A 23,546-nucleotide genomic window follows, 5' to 3' on the forward strand; every position below is an offset into this window, starting at 1 on the left:
AATAAATAAAGATACTGTGTGTCCATCTACAACTAAAAAATATACATAAAAAATATTTTTTTAAAAAAAAGGCTTCATTTCTCTCCAAAATCTAGTAAGTAGGGGCCATTGTGCCTTATTGTATGCATTCCATATATTTCCCTTTTTATATAAATAAGTATCACTAAATTGGAGCAGTTTGGTACATTTCAAGGTTTTAATGCCCAGCAGAAAGAGCCTTTTTTTGGTAAGTCATGTTGTACATTGTGAAAGGATTTGAAAATAATCCTCAGGAAATTACTATATATAAAAATCTATAAACATTTATCTTTTTCTTTCTTTTTTTTTGCAGTTTACTAAACTGCAAGGATACTCAAAATATTTAGATGATTTAGCTTGTGACCTTTTTTGTTGACTTTTTAAAAAATATTTACTTTTTAGTTATAGGTGGACACAATATCTTTATTTTATTAATATTTTTTTAGTTGTAGTTAGACAAAATACCTTTATCTTATTTATTTATTTTTATGTGGTGCTGAAGATGGAACTCAGTGCCTCACGCCTGCTAAGCTAACACTCTATCTCTAAGCCACAACCCCAGCCCCTTTTGTGACTTTTTTTATTAAAAAAAATATTGTATAATGTTTTTGAAACCCAAGATTTAGATAATTGTTTTCCTTTAATAACATACTTGAAATTCATGTTTTATTAAAATTTTCTAATTCAAGAAAAGAAAGAATTAAAGTCAGCATACTGTAGCAATGCAGGCAACCCCATGTTTACAGCAGCACAGTTCACAAAAGCAACTATGGAACCAGCCTAGATGGCTGCCAGTGGATGAATAAACCAAGAAAACACGGTATGTATACACAATGGAGTTTTATTCAGCCATAAAGAAGAATGAAATTATGTCATCTGCTGGAAAATGGATGGAACTTGATAGCACTGTTAAGGGAAATAAACTAAACTCCAAAGTCAAGGGTCATATGATTTCTCATATGTAGAAGCTAGAGAGAAAAAAGGAAAAACCATGCAGGAGGGCTTCATGGCCACAGAAGGGAGACCAGCAGAGTAGAAGGAGAGGACCTGGAGGAGAGGAGGGGAAGCGAGGGACTGGGGAATAAAACCAGCCAAATCATACTGTTATATTGTGTGCATTTATACATGTGTAACAATGACACCCACTACTCAGTAAAATTTTAAAGCATCAATAAAAATAACTTTTTAAAACAACACTCAAGATTCTCATCTGAGGGATTGAGACGCAGGTAATCCCTTGAAGTATAAAATTGTTCCTTTTTCCTCACATCTTCTCCAGCATTTATTATTTGTATTCTTGATGGCTGCCACCCTAATTGGAGTAAGATGAAATCTCAGTGAAGTTTTGATCCCAAATTGCTAAAGATGTTGAACATTTTTTCATGTATTTGTTGGCCATTTGTAGTTCTTCTTTTGAAAAGTATCTATTTAGTTCATTTGCCCATTTAAAGAAAGCAGAGATCTTCTCACCTCTATTCCCAAACCTTCCATCTTTGCTTTGTGTAAATGAGAATACCTACTTGCTTTAAAAGGGGGAAAAAAAACAAAAACAGATTCCCTCTCTCCTTTACAAAATAGGGAAAATATGTTCTTCCTCTCACACTAAGTGGAGAGTCCTGCCTGTGTCTCTCCTCCCCCGTCTATGAATCTAGTATTCTGAGTCACAATTTTACACTGCAACCAAATCCAAGAAGCTGTCATTTTTTATTTAACATCCATGGGCTGCAGTCATGAAAAATTTACTCACTGTAATATGGTTGCATTCCTTCCATAGTCAGACTCTTATGATATAATGCAATATTCTTTAAGAACGTTTTAATGCTGAGGCATGTTTTTTAAAAGTATCATAAAATAACTCTAGAGACATGTATCATTTAACTCTTCCTGGTCAAAAAAATTAAACTATGCAAAACCAGAACCAACAATTAAACACTGGCTAAAGATTAAATCATTCCAAATAAGGACCTCTTTAACCATAAATTCTTAGCACTGTATCACTCTATCAAGAACATTTTATATAAAAATTGTAGGTCTCTAATCTGTATCCATTTTTAATCACCTAACACCCTTACTCTCTTGCAATTCTTTTGTCATTTAATTCTAACGTACTAGCTTTTAACATTGTTATCTAAATACTGTCTTTAAAAAAGACAGTGGAATGAGGTGGACATTATTACCCCAAGTACATGTATGAAGACTCGAATAGTGTGACTCTACTTTGTGTACAACCAGAGACATGAACATTTGTGCTCTATATTATACTATGAATTGAAATACATTCTGCTGTCATATATAACAAATTAGAATAAATAAATATTTTTTTTAAAAAAAAGGACAAAATCTCACCAGGCGTGGTGGCACATGCCTGTAATCCCAGCGACTCCAGAGACTGAGACAGGAGGATAATGAATTCAAAGCCAGCCTCAGCAAAAGAGAGGTGCTAAGCAACTCAGTAAGACGAAGTAGGACTGAGGTGTGGCTCAGTGGTTGGGTGCCCCTGAGTTCAATCCCCATTACCTGCCCCTCCAAAAAGTGACATTTGCTTTCTTTCTTCACCTAAATTCCCCATGTTCTTGACACTGATGTAAGTGGTTGTAGTCATTCTGAAGGACACAGCCTAGTCCGTGATCATCTTAAAATAATAAGACCATCTTGCCAGACTCTGGTGGTGCATGCCTGTAATCCCAGCAATTCAGGAGGCTGAGGCACAAGGGTTCCAAGTTCAAGGCCAACCTCAGTAATTTAGTGAGGAGCTAAGCAACTTATCAAGACCTTATCTCAAAATAAAAAAGTGCTGAGGATATGGCTCAAGCAGGAGTTAAGCACCCTTTGGTTTATAATCCCTGGTAAATAAATAAATAAATAACAAGGTAATCTCAAAGAAAATACAGGGATTGAACTCTGCTGTGAGGTATGTAAAGGTTGATGCAGCATAAAGATTCTGTAATAAACTTGGCCATGTGCCCTCAGCCTCAGTATTCAACCAAAATATCTTCCTAAGGCTCTGAACAGAGGCTTCTAAAGCTAAAATTCCAGACCCATTCTACCATTCACCAGCATTGCTGAGGTTCTACCAAAAGAGATAAACCTTGTAAGCAAGTATCTATTGAAAGGTATATTCAATATTAAACTGTTGGCATATCTAGTTATTCAGCCATTTATAGTCTAATTCTACTGGATCAATAAAAAATTACTGAAGAGCTCAAATCAATCAATATATATACTTAGGCAGTTCATATAAATTATGATTTTTAAATATATTAATAAATTGCAATATAAATATAACAAAGCTAACAAAGAATTGAGCAGCATAGCAGAAAGATACAGACTTTTGGCCTTTAGAAAAGAAGTATATAACCTGTAAACAATTGCTAGCTTCGCTCTATTAGAAAAAACAGATGCATCCTTCAATTAAATACTTACATCCAAAGTGCAATTGTCTGGGGTTTTGCTATATATATATATATATATATATATATATATATATATATATATCTCCATGGATTTCATTCCCAGCTATGTTGTTCTATTTCCCACAAAGATTCATAAAATTTTAGAAGTCATAGAGAACTCGAAGATTTACCTCATCAGTTTCTCTTAATCCTCAATAAGGAACAAGGAATCTATCTACTTAACAGTAAAGATAGGTAGAATGCAAATTCAGATCTTCTCATTACTAGTCCATAATGTACAGGTCTACCCAATCACAAAAGTAAATCCTAACATACTACAAGTACCTATAATAATATTAAGCCAATCTGTAATTATCTCCAGGTAAAACTATGATCAACAATGTCACATTGATAAAAGTCATAACTCGCTCCTCTGGCCTCTTCTCTGCCCTGCTCCCTCACCGAGTGGTGTTCCCATACTGTCTTTCCTACTTCACCAGGTATTCAGTGAGCTTCTGCTCTTTGTATCCCCTGCTCTAGGAAATCATGATCTTAGGGACAGATTCCAAAACAATTATGAAAAGTTTAGCATGGACCCTTCTCTAAATATATATATAGTGGGCAAAGAGATAATCAATTGATTCTGGCATCTCAGGTGCTGAGGACATAGTGGGCGAGGTGAGCAGAGAGGCCCCCTGGCCTGGCATTGTGACCACAATGGTGAACTCTGGATAATAAGGCAAGCCCAGCCAGTACTATTCAACTTAAAGCCACATTTTTTTATTTAATATCATCACAAATCATCAGCTATAAAGCTCAAAGTCATAATGATTTGCTAGCTTTCACAGAGGGCAGCTTTACTGACATTAACAGCACCATTTCTTACCACCTATGCATCTGTCAAACCATCTGAGCAAATAGCTGAGAGGCAGTGTGCCAGGCAGGCTCCTGGCAGATGGATATGGCTGGAAGCACTCAGCAAATCAGTTTTGGTGGTGAATGGCAAAAGTGCCATCTGGGAATCTAAGCTACTCTGCCTAAATACCACCTACCTATCCAAATTTATGACAATTTAATGTTTTCCAATGAGGTCATTTTTCTCACCAGCCCAGAAACATGCCTTCTCACCCTCACATTAGTCAAGATGTTCCCCTTTCCGAGGATGCCTCCTGTATTCACACCCAAATCCTACCAATCCTGCAAAGCTCGTTCAAGTCCCACTTTCTTCAGGAAGACTTCACCTGACCTTGCCACACTAAGTTCTGATGTAATAGTCCAAATATCATGCTTGCAAATTATTTTTGTGTTTCCTCCAAGTTCTAATACCCCTAAATTCTAATTAATTAGTGCATAATTATTGTCTATTCTTGAGTGTGGTTTTCTATATACTTATTTTTTTATATTTAGAGGCTCTAAGTTCCTTGAAGGCAACTATCAGGTCATTCTCATTCATCTACTCATTAAAATAACCTTCAGTAAATGCCTACTGCTGCCAGGCCCTGTGCTAGGTGCCATAAATAAAAACATAAAAACAGTCCTCCTCTCAAAGTACTGAGATTTTGTCATTTATTAAGTGTATCTCAATTCTTTTGTGCCTAGTATAATGGTAATATATAACTAATCAAATATTTGACAATTAATGAAACCAGAACATCTTTAAACTTAAAAATACAATTGTATTTTGTAATTCAGATCGCTTTTCAAAAGAAGACCTATTTGGTTTAAGGCTTATTACAATTAAGAAATTTAAAACCAAACAAGAAAAGTGGGCCAAAGGTGTGGTAGGGCACTTGTCTAGCACGTGAAAGACCTTGAGTTCTATCCTTAGGAGCAGAGGGGAAAAAATGTGCTTGATTTGCTAGTTGGAAGGGACAGCAGAAATCATAATCTTCAACACTGTTATTCAGTCTAAAGATTAGAGATTCACTGATTTTACAAAACATGATTATAAATTATTATTTTCATAGCCCAAATTGCCCCACTTCCATATTTTGTAAACCAAAGTTTCTCTTGCTCACAATTATATAAGATCTATATATGATTCTCAAAATTTTTAGTGCAATGAGGGTGTGATCAGTCCATTTTAAGATCAATGTTAACCACCTTTTCTATAGTTTCTTAGTGTAAAGGTATTTTTCTAGAGATGAGATACAAAACTTTAACAGATAACATTTTTCCATTTTCTAAGAATTAATCCTCGCTATATTCCTGAAAAAGGAGGTAAATGATATTACTGACATTTGCAGACATAGATAGTGATTCTTTTAAAGAATTTTTTAGGATTAGAAAGCCATAATGTCAGAAGTATGACTACAATTTGCTTGAAATTTTAACTAAAGCAACTTCAGATCTCATTTCCTTTGTAAAAATATAAAATGTCAATAAGTTTTATCTATATTACCATAGTTTCATTATTTCTCATTCAAGCTACAATTCTTTAAGGACAAGACTGTTTTAGTCCATTTCATCAACTACAAGGGTTCTTAAATAACCATGTTCAGGAATCAACTATAACTGCAATGTACTCTCCTTGTAAGCAACACCATTAGTGACTACTCAAGCTTCTGGGCCCTACTTCTATCAGGAGCACACACCTCTCTCATTTGTATCAGTAGCAAAGCGAAGGCAGAAAATGATCTTTAACATTATTTTTCCCTATGAATAATATGTAAAAAAAAAAAAGAATGAAACATTAAAAAGTACCTATGTTCCTTAAATTCAATTCTATAGTGAAATGATGTCACACAAAGGTTTAATGGACTTGCCCTGCAGCAAAGTGTAAGTTTTCACAGAATGCCACAGATTACTTTATAACACATGTAGTACACGATAGTTAACTTAGATAATATAACAAATATAAATATATAATACATAAAATTTATATATTGATGTTTAATGTATAGATATTTAATAATCATCTGTTTACACACACACGTGTTTAGTGTTTGAAATATATTCATATTTTCCATATACAAATCTTGATTTTCAAAATATTCTCCATAATTATATACTCATATTTAATGTCTAGCATTTTATACTGTAGTTAATAAATACTAGATTTTTATTCTATTCATCATATTTTAGTGCTGGCTGCATTTTCACTGTGAAACAAATACAATCTTTACTGTTCATTTCCTTGTTTAAACTTGAATTATTCTGGAAAAGTTAAGGTTACTAGTTTTTCAAAAGCTAACAACTATCCACAGCGGAATGTACATTACCTCACATACACTAGCACTTGATAGAACATCCAAGGCATCTATAAAACTTACCCCTGATCCAAATATTACTTTTTTACTAGATTAAATAAAGGATTTGGGTTTTTTTTCCTGATTCTATGTTTCTATTATTCAATTGATAACCTTTGAAATATCTCCATGCATACATAATTTAACAGAATCTAAGGTTAATATCTTAACCAACTTCCTTTCAGATAATATGAGAATCTAAACCTCCTCCCTCAACATATACATACACCAACTGATTTACCACTAGAATGTAAGGTCCATTAAAACAAGAATGTTTATCTGTTTTCTTAACACTAAATACTACGGGGGAGGGAAAGATTTTTTCTTTACTATGCTAGGTTCATGATTAAGGGCGCTGTAAAAAAAAGACAGATTAACAAGAGAAAAGCATACAGATTTACTTAATGTAAGTGTTACTTGACTTGTGAGCCTTCATAAGGAAGCAAAGGTTAACCTGAGTACTATCAAGCTAGGTGTGAGAGGACAGAGCTGGAGAGATGCAACACGTCAAAGGGGTACCTATGATCTAAGGGACACCTAGCAAGGCCTATTCATTTAGAGTCCTTTCTGTGTCCCTTCATTGTCAGAGGGAAGGATGTTTCTTTCCACCATTATAGGTAGAGTGTCTCTCCACATGAGGTCTTACAACCTGCTTCAAGGGAAGGTCAGAAACTCCTTCTGAGGGAAAAGGATGGGGAAGATGAGAGTGATCTTTATGCTTCTATTTGCTCAAATGCCAATGTGCTGCTATGTTTTGGGGTAGCATGTCCTGATCCCCATCAATACCCAATGCCTAAAGCAGAAGTCAGCAAAACACAGACCATGAATCAAATCTTGCAGACTGCCTGTTTTTGAAAATAAAGTTGAGTGGAACACACCCATGCTCATCTGTTTACATGCTGTCTGTGGCTGTTTTAGTGCTACAATAAGATTGAGTACTTGCAACACAGACCACATGGCCCACAATGCCTTGGTATTTACTACTGAGCACTTTACAGAAAATTTCCTGGCTCTTGATCTAGAATAGAAGTAGTCAGCAAATACTTGTTGCAGAATGCAATACTTTATTTATGTCTTTTTTAATTTCACAAATTAGACATTCATGTGAATTATAGGATTTTGGTTAAACACAGCAGAGCACAACTATTACTCACTTCAGCTGGGAAGGCCAGAGAAACAATATACCTGGGTAATAAATGGCTAGGCTCTGTGTGTTTCCATAAAAAAAAATTAAAACAATGTTAATCATCATAGTTTCCATACAAAGTTAATTTGCCCACAAAATGTACCAAAGAGAATACTTATGATACCCGGACAGAATATTAGAGAATAAATAAGATATGGTGCTTGGAGGATTTAGACCTAAAGTGCTAGAACACTATCAAAAAGAGTTACTTGATTACACATTTTGATACACTCTTAACACACATATCTGCACAGAATCCATCTTTCTAAGACCTGGACCCAAAAACTCCCAAATGAGAAACAGCTATAGTGGAATCTGCAACCTCTGGAAGTACCCTAAGAGTATAAAATAGCTCTTTAGTAACTGCTTACTAATTTCAAATTTTGTTCTGAGATTACATTTCACAAATCATAAGAAACTGATTCAGAGTTGAAAAAAAATTTATATTTACTAAAGATGGAAAAAGTGGAGAAGTGCTAAAATCATTTTAAAAGATGACAAATTTTCTCCTGCTACACAATGAAATGATTCATTAATATAACTGGGATAATATTTTTTAAATTTTCTCTTAATGGCAAATCTTTCTCACATAACCTTATTTGCCATATGGCTCCAGTCCAGAGAGCAAGAAAACACAACTTTGGAAAAGAAAGGGCTGTGAAATAAACCATCTTCCAAACGTTATGGGACAGAAATCCCATCTCTTGTAACAAAGAGTGAGTAAAGAAGGGGAAAATTAAAAGGCAGGATGGGTGTTTGCCTATCTATACCATGAACACTGGGTATAGACCATCATATACATAGATCCATTCATGGATGATCTGGGACAATATGGTCAGAGAGGAGGATTAAGAGCTTTGCCAGAGGTCGGCAGCAAGTAGATGAGCCTGAAGCAATGCTCCTGGACCCCCAGCGCCTCCAGACAAGAGAAGTTCCATAAACTCTGAAAATATCACTCCTAGAGGACAGAGGAAACAGATCCATTTAAACAGTGAAGATGGTTTAGGATAAGACTAATGCTATAGTTTGAATGAGTCCCCAGAATTCATGTGTTAGAATTTAGTGCCCCATGTAAGTCTTGAGAGGTGGGACCTTTCAGAGGTGAGCTCTCAGGAATGGACTGTCATCATCACAGGAGTGGGCGGCCAACAGCAAGAGTGGGCTTATTATAAAAGTGAATCCAGCCCTCTTTTGCTCTGTTATTGTCATCTTTGCCCTTCTGCCATAGGATTATGCAGCAAGAAGGCCCTTTCCAGATGCTAACCCCTTAACTTGGACTTCCTAGCATCCAGAACCTTAAAAAATAAATACCTGTTCTTTATAAATTTCCTAGTATCAGCTATTCTGCTACAGCAACAACAAATGGTCTAAGATAATTAAACACCTATGGAGAGCAATAACTGATTGCAAGAAACTCTTTACCATCAAATAAAATCACCTTAGGACCACCCCATAGCATTTCCATAGCATGTTTAGGCATAGAAGAGGAAAAAGAAAGGGGAGATTATTTAAAAGACTGAGCATATACCTAAGAGAAGCTAAATTCCCTAATGAGACAAACGTTAATTGGCAAGTTTAAGCTGTCTAACACCCTAATCTGCTCCTTGCCTACCACTACCCTATTGGGTTATATGCTTGTAAGAAAGATTAGAGCCATTACAAAAATAAATAAAGAAGCTACATTTTCTTTGAAGCTTGCATGTTGGAGGACAAAATTTCAATATTCCTACATTACCAAGTTCACTCATATAATTTTTACTTTCTTCTAAAAGTCAATCAACATTCAAAAATGCTATCACTAATATATTCAGATAAGACTCTGCATCCATAAAACAAGACAGAATGGCATTTAAAAATAACAAAGAGAAAAGGGAAAGTTTTCAGGCATCAGAAATCAAATGACAGAAATAAAAACTCAATAAAAGGACTGGAAGATAAAATTTTAAATGTCCTGACAATGGAGCAAAAAGACAAAAAAATCATAGAGAACAGACCAAAAAAACTAGGGAATCAATCCAGGAGGCCCAATATCTATACAAAAGAAGTACCAGAAAGAGAATTAAGAAAAAAATTGAACAGGAGTAAATCAATAATAAAAAAAAAAAAAAGGCAGAATTGGGCTGGGGTTGTGGCTCAGTAGTAGAGCACTCACCTAGCAAGTGTCAGGCCCTGGGTTCCATCTTCAGCACCACATAAAATAAATAAAATAAAGGTATTGTGTCCAACTACAACTAAAAATTAAATAAATAAATAAATCGGAATTGATGACATGGGTTTCCAGATGGAAAGACATCATCAAAGACTGAATACAGAATATCTAATATAAAATACATCATCAGGAATTTCAAAATTCCATGAATAAGAAGAAAATGCTCTAATACTTCTGAACAAAAAAAAAGTAAGTTTCATACAAAGGGTTAGGATTCAGAATGGCTTCAGACTGAGAAAACCTGGTAGAAGAGCATTGTAAGAAGAAGACAACTGAAACTGAGGGAAAATTATTTTTGACCTAGCATTCTAAAACAAGTCAAAAGATCAGAAAAGTATTTTTGAGACTTGCAAAGTCTCCATTTACCTACATTTACTTTCACAGGAAGTTGCTGGAGGACATCTACCACCTAATGAGGGAATGAATGATGATGATACAAAATCGGAACCAGAGTTCAACACAAAACACAGGAGGGCTGGGGTTGTGGCTCAGCGGTAGAGCACTCGCCTAGCATGCATGAGGCACTGGGTTCAATCCTCAGCACCACATAAAAATAAAATAAAGATATTGTGTCCACCTAAAAAAACCCCAAAAAATAAATATTAAAAAAAATAGTCAAAAGGAATTTTCAGATTGATGAGGAAGGAAGATTCCAAGATGACATCTGAGCAGGAAGGAAAAGAACAGCCAGAATTAATTGAAACCATCAGAAAGAATGTCCTCAGGAAGATGAAAATTATTCAATGTATTTGAAATGTAATGTGAAGAGATTTGGAAGTTTGGGGATAATATTGGAATGAATTAGTGATAAACACATGGGGGGAAATGAAGAAAAACACAAATATCATTGTGGCTGGGAGTGTCCAGAGTGGCAGAGCACCTGCTTAGCATCCACAAGGCCCTGGGTTCTGTTCCCAGCATAATACACACACACAAAATTAGCACAAGAGAAAATAATTCTACAAGAAAAGCAATCATAGTATACAAAATGATTCAGCTGTGAATTGCCTTTTCTAAGTAATACTAGTATAAACAATCAATTCTAATTTGTACAAAATTATGACATAACTATATTGGGAAAATGGGAGCACAGAAAGAATACATATGTACCAGAAAAGCAAAAGAGTAAAAATCCTCAACTTTCATCATGGGAAGACAATATATATTTTTAAATTAGGAAATAACAGCACAGTTGTTAACTGTTGCATAATAATGTGAACATATTTAATACCACTGCATATTTAAGAATTGTTAAAATGGTAAATTTTATCCCAGTGCAGTGGCGTGCACCTGTAATTCTGGCTACTCAGGAGTCTAGCGCAACAAGACTGCAAGTTTGAAGCCAGCCTTGGCAACTAAGCAAGTACCTGTCTCAAAATAAAAAGGGCTGGGATGGAGCTCAGTGGTAGAGTACCCCAAGGATCAATCCCCAGTACCACAAAAAAGGGGAATATGAATTTAATGTTGCATATATTTTACCACAATAAAATGGAAAAGTAATAGCAAAACATATGGGAAGCAAATTGCAAAACAAACTTGTGGAAGAGTTAAACTTCACTGCCTTTAAAGATCAAGGAAGCTGTAAGGTTGAAAAGAAGACAAATAAATACAAGGCACTGCAGAAAATTTGGAGTTCCCTGAGCCCTTTGAAGAGGTGTATCCTATAATCTTAATAAAATGAAGACTAAATTTAGAAATGAAATCAGGTAAATTTTTGGCGGGGGGTGGTATCAGGGATCTCACTGAGTTGCTTAGGGCCTCCTTAAGTTGCTGAGGCTGGCTTTGAACTTTCAAGCCTCCTATCTCAGCCTTCTGAGCCTCTGGGATTATAGGTGTGCACCACCATGCTGGGCCCAAATCAGTTAATTTTAAAGCCATTAATCGTCTGAATGTATAGATAAGATTTTATACTATTCTTTAATTTTCTCCTTAAGTACAACATATAAATTGATAATATGTGTAAATATTTGAGGAAAGCATATGTCCTGAATAGGTCTATGCTCATTAAAATACATTTATGCCTATTCCTCAATACCAAATATATGAAGCTGTGCACAATTTGATTAGTGGCCAAATTAAGCAAAATATAAATGTGCCAAGTAAATCTTTGGCAACACTGCTTCTACCTGACTCAAGTTTCTGTATCATAAGTGAAGCCCTGTATATTTGTTCTCATTGAAAGAAACAATCTGGATAAATTAATTTTACATGAAATGGTACAAATTCTCAGCAATTTAGATACTATAAATTCAGAACTTAAAACAATTCAGCAAGGACATAAGTCATTCTCTTTAAGAACATGTTTAAAATTAATCTGCTTCCAAATCAAGACTCAGCCCTATGTTTTGTTGGTTTAAATAGCTTAAAATGCACTGTAATTCGTTTAAAGTGTGATAACGAAGTGTTGGCAAGAATGTGGAGCACATTCATCCAGCTGGTGACAAAGTAAACAGGAAAAAAAATGAAAAAAAAATTTGTACTATGTAGTAAAGATAAAGATGTGTATACTTTGCAACCCAGCAATGTAACTCAAAGAAACTCAAAGAAAAACTCTTTTATAAGGAATTCTTCACAATAACATTTAGAATGTTCACAGTAGCTGGTGTGATTTCTATATGAGGAGTCCCCCAAAAGCCCACTGATTAGACAATGCAAGAAAACTCTGAGGTGAAATAATTAGATTATGAGAGCCACCTTATCAGTGGCTTAATTCAGTGATATGGACTAACTAGGTGGTAACTACAGGCAGGTGGGGTGTGGCTGGAGAACATAGGTCATTGGGGTTGTGCCTTTGGGGGTTATATTTTGTCCCTGATGAAAAGAGATGGCTCTCTCTGCTTCCTGGTTGCCCTGTCCTGAGCTGCTTTCATCTGTCAGACCCTTCCTACCTACAGGATGATATTCTGCCTCACCTTGGTTCAGAAGCTATGGAATGGGCTAACAATGGACTGCACCTCTGAAACAGAGCCAAAAGAAATGGTACAGAATAGAGGACACAGAGACAAACCGACACAAATACAATTATCTCATACTAGACAAAGGCGCCAAAAACATACATTGGAGAAAGAATAAATAGCCTCTTCCACAAATGGTGCTGGGAAAACTGGAAATCTATATGCAACAAAATAAAAAAAAAATCCCTATCACTCACCATGCACAAAACTCAACTCAAAGGACCTAGGAATTAAACCAGAGACCCTGCACCTAACAGAAGAAAAAGTAGGCCCAAATCTCCAACATGTCGGATTAGGCCCTGACCTCCTTAATAAGACCCCTATAGCACAAGAATTAAAATCAAGAATTAATAAATGAGATGGATTCAAACTAAAAAGCTTCTTCTCAGCAAAAGAAACAAATAGTGAGGCAAACAGAGAGCCTACAAAATGGGAGCAAATTTTTACCACACACACATCAGATAGAGCACTAATCTCTAGGACATATAAAGAACTCAAAATCTTAACACCAAAAAAAAAAAAAAAACCCAATCAATAAATGGGCCAAGAAACTGAACAGACACTTCTCAGAAGATGATATACAATCAATCAACAAATATATGAAAAAAATGTTCAACATCTCTAGCAATTAGAGAAATGCAAATCAAAACTACTCTAATTTCATCTCACTCCAGTCAGAAGGGCAGCTATTAAGAATACAAACAACAGTTAAGTGTTGGTGAGGATGTGGGGAGAAAGGCACACTCACACATTGCTGGTGGGACTGAAAATTGGTGCAACCAATACAGAAAGCAATATGGAGATTCCTTGGAAAACTTGGGATGGAACCACCATTTGACCCAGCTAACCCACTCCTCGGTTTATACCCAAAGCTTAAAAACAGCATACTCTAGTGATGCAGCCACATCAATGTTTATAGCAGCACAATTCATGCTAGCTAAATTGTGGAACCAATCTAGATGCCCTTCATAAATGAATGGATAAAGAAACTGTGGTATATATACACAATAGAATACTACTCAGCATTAAAAGAGAATAAAATCATGGCATTTTCAGGTAAGTGGATGGAGCTGGAGAATATTATACTAAGAGAAGTAAGCCAATCCCAAAAAATCAAATGCCAAATGTTTTCTCTGATATGAGGATGCTGTTCCACAATTGGGATGACGGGAGGGGAGCATGGAAGGAATGGAGGAACTTTAGATAGGGCAAAGGGGAAGGGAAGGAAGCAGGCAGAGGGGGAGGAAAGATGGTGGAATGAGATGGACTTCATTACCCTAAGTCCATGTATGAAGACACTAAAAATTAATAATAATAAACATATGTGAAAGGATTTTAGAACTATTTAAAGCTATCAAATGGTAGATTTTCATAAGAAAATCTACCATTTGATAGCTTTAAATAGTTCTAAAATGGTAGATTTTCATAAGAAAATCTACCATTTGATAGCTTTAAATAGTTCTAAAATTTATAACATCACTTAGTTTTATACATTAATAAAAGTCCATTAAAATTTTTAAAAATAACATTGGAATTTTGATAGGGATTGCACTGTAATCTGTAAATTGCTATGGGTAATATGCATCTTTTAACAATATTAATTGTTCTGATCCATGAGCATAGAACATTTCCCACTTATTTGTGTCTCATTCAGTTTCTTCTATCTATGTTTTATAGTTCCCAGTGTTCAGATCTTTTAGCTCCTTGGTTAAACTTGTTTTTAAGTACTTTATATTCTTTGTAAAACTACTATAAACAGGTACATTTCTAGACTCATATGACCTGCCATAATTGAATCAAGAAGACAGAAAACCTAAACAAACTAATAACTAGCAATGAGATGTAAGTAGTAATAAAAAGCCTTCCAACAAATACCAAGTGGATTATGAGCTGAAATCTATCAGACCTTTAAAAAATAACTAATGATCATGCTCCTCAAATTATTCCATGAAATAGAAAATGAAAGAATACTTCCAAACTCACTCTAGGAAGCCAGTATCACACTAAGACCAAAAACAGATAAGGACACATGAAAGAAAGAAAACAAAGACCAATATCCCTGGTGAATTTAGATTTTTTAAATCCTTAATAAAATATTAGCAAATCATATTCAACAATATATTAATAATGTTAAACATCATGACCAAGTTGATTTTATTCCAGGGTTCAACATACACAAGTTAATAAATATAATTCACTATATAAATAGAATTAAGGACAAAAATCACGCAGTCATCTCAAAAGATGCAAAGAAAGCCTTTGGGAAAATTTAGCACTCATTCATGACGAAAACACCAAAGAAACTAGGAATAGAAGAAACTTACCTCAAATCATAAAGCCTACATGTGGCAAACCCAAAGCTAACATCATAGTGCACGGGGAAAAACTGAAAGCATTTCCTCTAAAATCAGGAACTAGACAAAGATGTCCACTCTTACCACGCCTATTCAATATATGACTAGAAAGTCTAGCCAGAACAATTAGGCAAGAGAAGGAATTTAAAAAGAAAAAAAAATAGAAAAGGAAGAAGTCAAATTATCACTGTTTACAGATGATACAATCCTATACTTCAGGATTCAAAAAGCCCCACCAGAACACTGCAAGAGCTAATATACAACTTCAGCAAGTAGTAGGACACAAAATCAATGTACAAAAATCAATAGCTTTCCTCTACATCAATAATGAACTCATGAGAGAGAGAGAGAGAGAGAGAGAAATTCCATTCACAGTAGCCACACACACACACACACACACACACACACACACACACAAAAATACAGTATCTAGGAATAAATCTAACCAAGGAGGTGAAAGACTTCTGCAATAAAAAGTATAGAACACTAAAGAAAAATAAATGAAGACGACACAAGATGGAAAGACCTTCCGTATTGATGGATAAGCATAATTAATATTGTTAAAGTGGTCATTAACAAAAGCAATAAACAGACTCAATGAAATCCCCATCAAAATGCCAATGACACTCTTCATAGAACAAAGGGGGAAAAACAGCTCTACAGTTCATTTGGAAGAATAAAAGATCCAGAATAGTCAAAGCAATCCTGAGCCAAAAAAAAAAAAAAAAATCAATGCTGAAGGCATCATAATGCCTGACTTCAAATTATGCTACATAGTTATAGTAACAAAAACTGCATGGCACCAGCATAAAAACAGACAAATAGACCAGTGGAACAGAATAGAAGACAAAGAGACAAACTCACACAGATACAATCATCTGATACTTGACAAAGGTGCCAAAAACATATGTTGAAGAAAAGACACCACAAATGGTGCTGGTAAACTGGTTATCCATATGTAGAAGGATGAGGCTAGATCCTTCTCTCTCATTCTACACACAAGTCAACTCAAAATGGATCAAAGCCTAGGAATTAAACCAAAAATTCTGCAATGCCTAGAAGAAAACATAGGTTCAACAGTCCAACATATAGGTGCAGACAATAACTTTCTCTAAATGATGGCATCAAATTAAAAAGTTTCTGCACAGCAAAGAAAAGCAATTAAAATATGAAAAGACAATCTACAGAATTGGAGAAAATCTTTGCCAGCTACTCCTCAAACTGAGGATTAATATTGAGAGGATATTAAGAACACAAAAAAAACTTAACACTGAAAAAACAAATAACCCAATTAATAAATAGGCAAATTAACTAAAAAGACACTTCTTAGAAGAATGAATACTACTGGCCCACAAATACATTTTTAAAAGTTCATGGGGCTAGAGTTGTAGCTCAGCAGTAGAGCACTTGCTTCACACATGTGAGGCACTGGGTTCGATTCTCAGCACCGGATATAAATAAGTAAATAAAATAAAGGTCCACCAACAACTAAAATGTGTGTGTGTGTGTGTATGAAAAGTTCAATATCATTAGCAATTAGGGAAATGAAAATCAAAACTATACTGAGATTTTATCTTACTCTAATTAGAACAGCAGCCATCAAGAATACAATTAAGGGCCGAGGATATAGCTCAGTTGGTAGAGTGCTTGCCTCGCATGCACAAGGCCCTGGGTTCAATTCCCAACACCACACACACACACACACACACACACACACACACACACACAAAAAAAAAATTAAGGGGCTGGGATTATGGCTTAATGGCAGAGCGCTTGCCTGGCACATGTAAGGCACTGGGTTTGATCATCAGCACCTCATAAAAATTTAAAAAAGATATTGTGTCCATCTACAACTAAAAAAACTTACTTAATAAAAGAATGCAATTAGTAACAAATGCTGAGGAGAATGTGGAAAAAACGGAACACTTTTGCACTGTTGGTAGGACTGCAAATTAGTACAACCACTATGGAAATTAGTATGGAGTTTCCTCAAGACTAGGAATGGAATTACCACATGAGCCAGTTGTAACACTCCTCAGTATTTATCCTAAAGAATTAAAGTCAGCATAGTATAGCAATACATGCACACCCATGATCATAGCAGCACAATTCACAACAGCCAAACTATTGAACCAGTATAGGTATCTATCAACAGATGAATGAATTAAGAAAATGTGGTATATATACACAGTGAAGTTTTAGTTGGTCATAAAGAAGAATGAAATTATTACATTTGTGGGAAAATGAATGGAACTTGAGAACATTATGTTAAGGGAAATAAGCCAAACTCAGAAAATCAAAGGTCATATTTTTTTCTCTCACAAAAAGAAGCTAGAGAGGAAAAAGGAAAAGAAAGGTGGAGGGCACCTCATTAAAATCAAAAGGAAATCAGGAGAGTAGAGGAAGGGGATCAAGGTGACAGAGAAGGAGAGGGAAAGGGGTATTAGTGGGGAATGATATTGGCCAAATTATACTGTTTATTATTTATTGTGTGCACGTATGAATATAAAACAAATCCCACCATTATGTACAACTGTAATGCACCAATAAACATATGGAAAAATGAAATAGTTAAGAAAAATACTCTTATACAAAATAAGATAAAATTAATTTTATTTTAATAATCTTACATATCCCTAAAATGCCCTTAAATATCACAAAATAGAGATTTGGCAGTAAATTTCAAAGTAAAAACAAATAGCATGCTACAATTTAGTAAAGAAAAATATAAATAACTAATGCAAGTATTTAAGGAAGAAAATAATCATGATTAATTATCAAACATATATAGATACTTTGAAGTTTCTATAGGAACACAATATCACTAACAAAAAGAATCCAATAATTTTACCTACAGATATTACTAGGAGAACATTTCTTCCTTTTGTTACATAGCTTATTTTCATATGCCAGTTATTATAATTTTACTAATAGATCATGTATCTATAAGCTTATAAACAATATACTAACATATGTGGCATTTCAAGTATCTGATACAAGGTCTAAAATACCATTCCAGAATTTTATAAACTTTTGAAGATTGTTTAGAATACTTTGATAATCACCATGTTTCTATCTTAATAGTAAGTAGTTTCCTTTTGAAAAAAAAATAAAACAAAACCATAGTATTATAATAATTTTGTGGCCTATAAAGCAAAAATTCATACCTATAGTTACTACCCATTGAATCAATTCATGATAGGTAATTACTATACAAGTTTTCAGATTTATCTTATCTGAATATATTAGGATGATTAACTGACCAAGTGTTGTCCAGTGTTGGAAGCAGAATGCCATAAACATGGCTTCAGTATTAAGGGGTGACAGGGAGAAGATCCCAGAAAACAGAGGAAAAATATCTGTTTCTTAGTACTACTAGGAAGATAGAAAAGTTCCATATTTAAGACAAAACAGCCTTAAAAGGACACACAGACTATATCACACATATTTCTTTCAGGAAGAACAAGTTGGGTCTCTAGAGCACTCTCTAAAAACAGTCTAATAGATGCAACTGTGGGTAATTTAAGGAGGTCTAAAGATAGGAGCCATCTAATTATTTTTAATATCAAAGAAGTAAATGTAAATGTGCAAATAAGAAAAGGAGCTTGAAACCCAAGAAATGATACATGTTGAATTTTAGGATAACCCAATATGAATAGAGAACCAGCAAACCCAAAAAAATCCATTAAAGAGTTTTATGTTTGAAAAATTAGAATGCATCTTTTTCACAAATTAAAGACAGATTGTAAAGACAGGGTTAGAGCTGGAAAGTTCCCTGCTCATCAAATTAAAAACAAGAGCTCTATTCATATAAAAAAAAATACTTATGTGGTCAAGTCCCATTCTTTGTTCTCAAGTTTTTATATGCAACTTGGGTTGAGCATTTTACTTGTGATTCATAAAGAAAAATGATCACTGTAACAGGAGCTCCTAGAGCACATGAGTAAATTCCAGGTGATATGTAAGTAGCCATTTAAGATACCACAGGAAAGAAGGAAACACATCCTTCATACTCGAAGGAAGGAGCATGTTCACATGACCAACAGCTGGACTTGATTAAAAAGAAATACCAGGTTAGGCTCCATGGTGGTTCCTCCACAGCTGCATGATGACACAAATGAGAAATGCTACATTGCTCACAGCCTGTAGCCTAGTATCATGCTGCCCACCCCTTTATCCACCCTCATAATGCAGCCACCTCTCCTCCCTTTCTTCCTGTACAGGATTTCAGTATGCTTCTCATTTTACAGAATCTTTCTTTTTAAAGGACATCATGGGGAAAAAAACAAAATCTAAATAAAAGATCAGTTTCACTTATAATTTGTGGTTCATTTTTACTTTTGCAAGCAGGATAAAAGACAAACAAGTTTTCTACTTAATAAGTAAATAAAAGTTACAAATGTGTATACTTCTATTTTTTAAAAATACACTAAAGTGTGCTGGGATAGTAGGATTCATGCTGTCTTAGAAGTGAAAGTTAAAATGCAGATAAAAAGCAGATGACAAATGTAATACATCTTTCTTCCTTAAAATTAGCTGTGCAATACAACAGATGGTTAATACAGAATGGAATACTATGGAAACAACAAGGTTTTATTGAACTGTGAGCAAAGAGTTACATTAATACCCATAATTCCTTGTGAACTCTCTTTGTTTTTCTGCTTGTCAGCATCTGCATTTCACAACTGCTTCCTTCGGTATGGACCCGTCTTGCAGAAGTTCAGGGACTTAAAACATTAATATCCAGGAGCTTTAAAAAAAATCACAACATTAATAACTTACACAGATGTGAATAAAGCAGGCTCCACAGTCTTGACTGTAAGATGATCAGAAAATAAATCTAAAGACTGGAGGTGATTATACTCATTTACAGAATATGAGAATAAAAATCTCTCTTTCAACTTGGCAAAAACATTTATACCTGCCAAATAACTTGAAGCCAAGAATGCAGATGGGTTAATATCAGCTTTAAGGTGTCATTTACCAAAAGGTTAAAATCCCAAGAAATTGCTTCTTGATTATTTATTTTTTTCTCTTAATAATAAAAGTAAACAACATAGGTTTTCTTTTTTTCTTCTAAGATATTCAGCTTAACGCAAGAAGGAAATTTTCCAGCAGCATTCCATCTATTTCTTTCAATGTGGTTCTTTTCATCCTCATCAGTAGTTCAATGTAAGGACAGAAGCAGTTCCCCCATCTCTCCAGATACCACCGTCACTGCTGCTGCCCTTGCAAAGTGCTCCTTCTTTTAAGACAGCCCAGGTCTCCCCAGGAGGGCTCGACTCTGCAGGGTAATAATAGGAACTCTCCAGCATCATCACCTGGGCTTCCCTTGTCCAAATCAGCTGAAGTCTGTCTGGTGTAATTCCAATCTCTCATTCTTAATATACTGAAGTTAGATAAGCACTGTCCAACGGAACTTTATGTGATACTCTGTATCTGAGCTGACCAATTTGGTAGCCATTTGTCACATGTGGCTATTGAATGTTTGAAATGTAACTAGTGTGACTGAGGAAGTATTTCTTATATTTTATTTCATCATAATTAACTTGATTTTAAATAGCCACATGGAACTAATACCTACCATATTGGACAGTGCAGACATAGATCAAGAGAGCTTTTATTCCTACCAGAAATGATTTACTTTACCATGCAGATGACAGAGAGTTATTAAAAAGCTGGGTTCACATTTTGAAAAATTTCCTTGGGTGCTCTGTGGCAGAATGATGTTAGGAGTAGGGAAGTGAAAGCAACTTATAAAGATCTGAAAAGTGCTCACTGATATAACAATTAGAAGATCTCCATAAACTCAACTGAGAACTTTCAATTGAGTAGTGGGGGAAGAAATCTAGGCTGGAAGTAGTGGTTACAAATCAGCCATTATTTAAAGAAATCTGACTGTGAAGGAAGAAAGAAATGATGTGGAGGACAAACATCATGGAGAAGTGATCAGGGCTAAAATTTGAAATAAGGACCTTCATGTTGATTATGCTATCTAACTTGATATTCTTAAAACAAACTTGGAGTAAACCTTATTGTCACTTTACAGAACTTAAGCTTCAGAGGGACCCTGGTGGTGCTAGGATTGTAAAGCAAGCATCTTCTAGCACGAGTGAGGCCCTGGGCTCCATTCATACCAATGAGTACAAAAATAAAACAAAACAAAAACTAGGGTCTTTTTCATGCCAAAATTCATTCTTTTGAAGGTTAACTTAGAACTAGGGAAAGAAATTCAGGATTGAAGCAGTAAACCATCTATGGAAAGATTAAAGATACTATAAGAGAGTGAGAATAATTGATGGGGAAGGCTCCAGAAAATATAAGTAGAAATGGAACTCAGAGTTCAGGCAAGAGATATTAACCTTGGATGGAAGAAGAAAATCGCTTCCTTTGAGATGGATGGATAGAAAGCAAGTAGGCGTGAATGTACATATATTTATAGTGCAGGGGCTTAGGGATGACAGGAAAATAGGTGAAATTAAAACCTAATGATCTGTATTTTCACTATAAAGCAAAAGGCAACACCTTGTGTGAGCAGATGATATCAAAAAGGAAAGTTTAAAGACGATGGTTTGATGCAATCAGCTACTGTGGGAAAGTAGCTTACAACACTGGATAACTGACACATTTAAAGAAACATAGGAAATGCTTAAACCAATGTCTTCTTATGTGAGATCAAAATTCTTTTATATTGGGACTGGGGATGTGGCTCAAGCGGTAACGCGCTCACCTGGCATGCGCAGGGCGCTGGGTTCAATCCTCAGCACCACATAAAAATAAAATAAAGATGTTGTGACCACCGAAAACTAAAAAATAAATATAGAAAAAAATTCTTTTATATTTATGTAATTTTCAGCTATATTTTTTCATAAATAATACCAAGGTATGAAATTTCACCTTTCATTGGATTTATTAAAAATTAGGAGAAACTAAATGTAATTGATCATTATAATTAATTATACTACAATTATGCTTTTGTACCATAATTTGAATTTTTTTTAAGGGAGAGAGAGAATTTTAATATTTTTATTTTTTAGTTTTCGGCAGACACAACATCTTTGTATGTGGTGCTGAGGATCGAACCCGGGGCCGCACGCATGCCAGAGGAGCGCGCTACCACTTGAGCCACATCGCCAGCCCCCGCATAATTTGAATTTTTATAGGACTCTCAGATCTATTACCTTAAATTCTGAACTCTAAAAGAATCCTTTTAATTTAAATTTTGAATTTAAAGAAGCATTCAAGTCAAATATTTTTTAAATATCTAAAATTTTACTGATTTTTTTTCCTAAAGTAGAAAAGCATATGCATTTACAAAAACATGTCGTTACTAAGAGTAAAGTATAATTTTAAATGCATAATAGAGCTACAAACTTTAGTAATGAATCATATGTAATTTCTTTTTTTTTAAAGGAGAGAGAGAGAATATGAATCTTTTTTGTAGATGGACACAACACAATGCCTTTATTTTTATGAGGTGCTGAGAATCGAAACCAGGTTCCACCCATGCTAGGCAAGGGCTCTACCGCTAAACCACAATCCCAGCCCTCATATGTAACTTCTATCATTTGTAAATATAACAAATTTACCTTCAATGTCATTCAAGTTTGGTTACAAGATCAAAGTTTAAAGTTTTTAAGTATCATAAATAATTTCTGGCTTCCATTCAGCATGCAGAATGCTGGAAATAGGGTTCCTCACCTATTATCATAAAAAAGGTAGCTGATGGAAACAAATATAACTTTTCTAGAAACCATAAGAGAGCTAAGGTTGCTGGACAACTAACTATACTGAATTTTAAGGAGATCAGTGCCACCAAGGAGAAAAAAGAGGTGAGCTCTTGCTTACCTGGAACAGACTCCAGGTGCTACACCTTGAGGAAAAAAAAAAATCAACTAACATTTTTAACAAATCACTAAAGCCAAGTATAACAGCATGAGATTCCCAGAAACTGCCAGCATGAAGCCTTCTGGAAGGAATTTTTACATATATGGGATTCTTTTTAAATAGTAGTATAAGAACTATACAAGGAGAATGAAAGAACAACAGGGTGTGCTGAAAGCCAAGGAATGAAAGTTTCCAAAAGAATAATTATAAATATAGGTTGCATATCCCTGATCCAATGATCCAAAATACTCCAAAATCCAAATACTTTTGCATATGCTAACAAAATGCCACAAATTGA

The 23,546-nt window shown here is 34.8% G+C and overlaps 1 protein-coding gene across 2 annotated transcripts in view; it reads right to left on the minus strand.

Moving 5' to 3' along the window:
- Positions 1 to 23,546, minus strand: part of TTC28 (tetratricopeptide repeat domain 28) — a 622,345-nt gene that overhangs the window by 517,522 nt on the left and 81,277 nt on the right. The gene's annotated exons all lie outside the window — the stretch shown is intronic.

This window comes from Spermophilus citellus, assembly GCF_964194105.1.
Source record: "Spermophilus citellus genome assembly, chromosome: 3".
In the NCBI taxonomy this organism is placed as follows: Eukaryota; Metazoa; Chordata; class Mammalia; order Rodentia; family Sciuridae; genus Spermophilus; species Spermophilus citellus.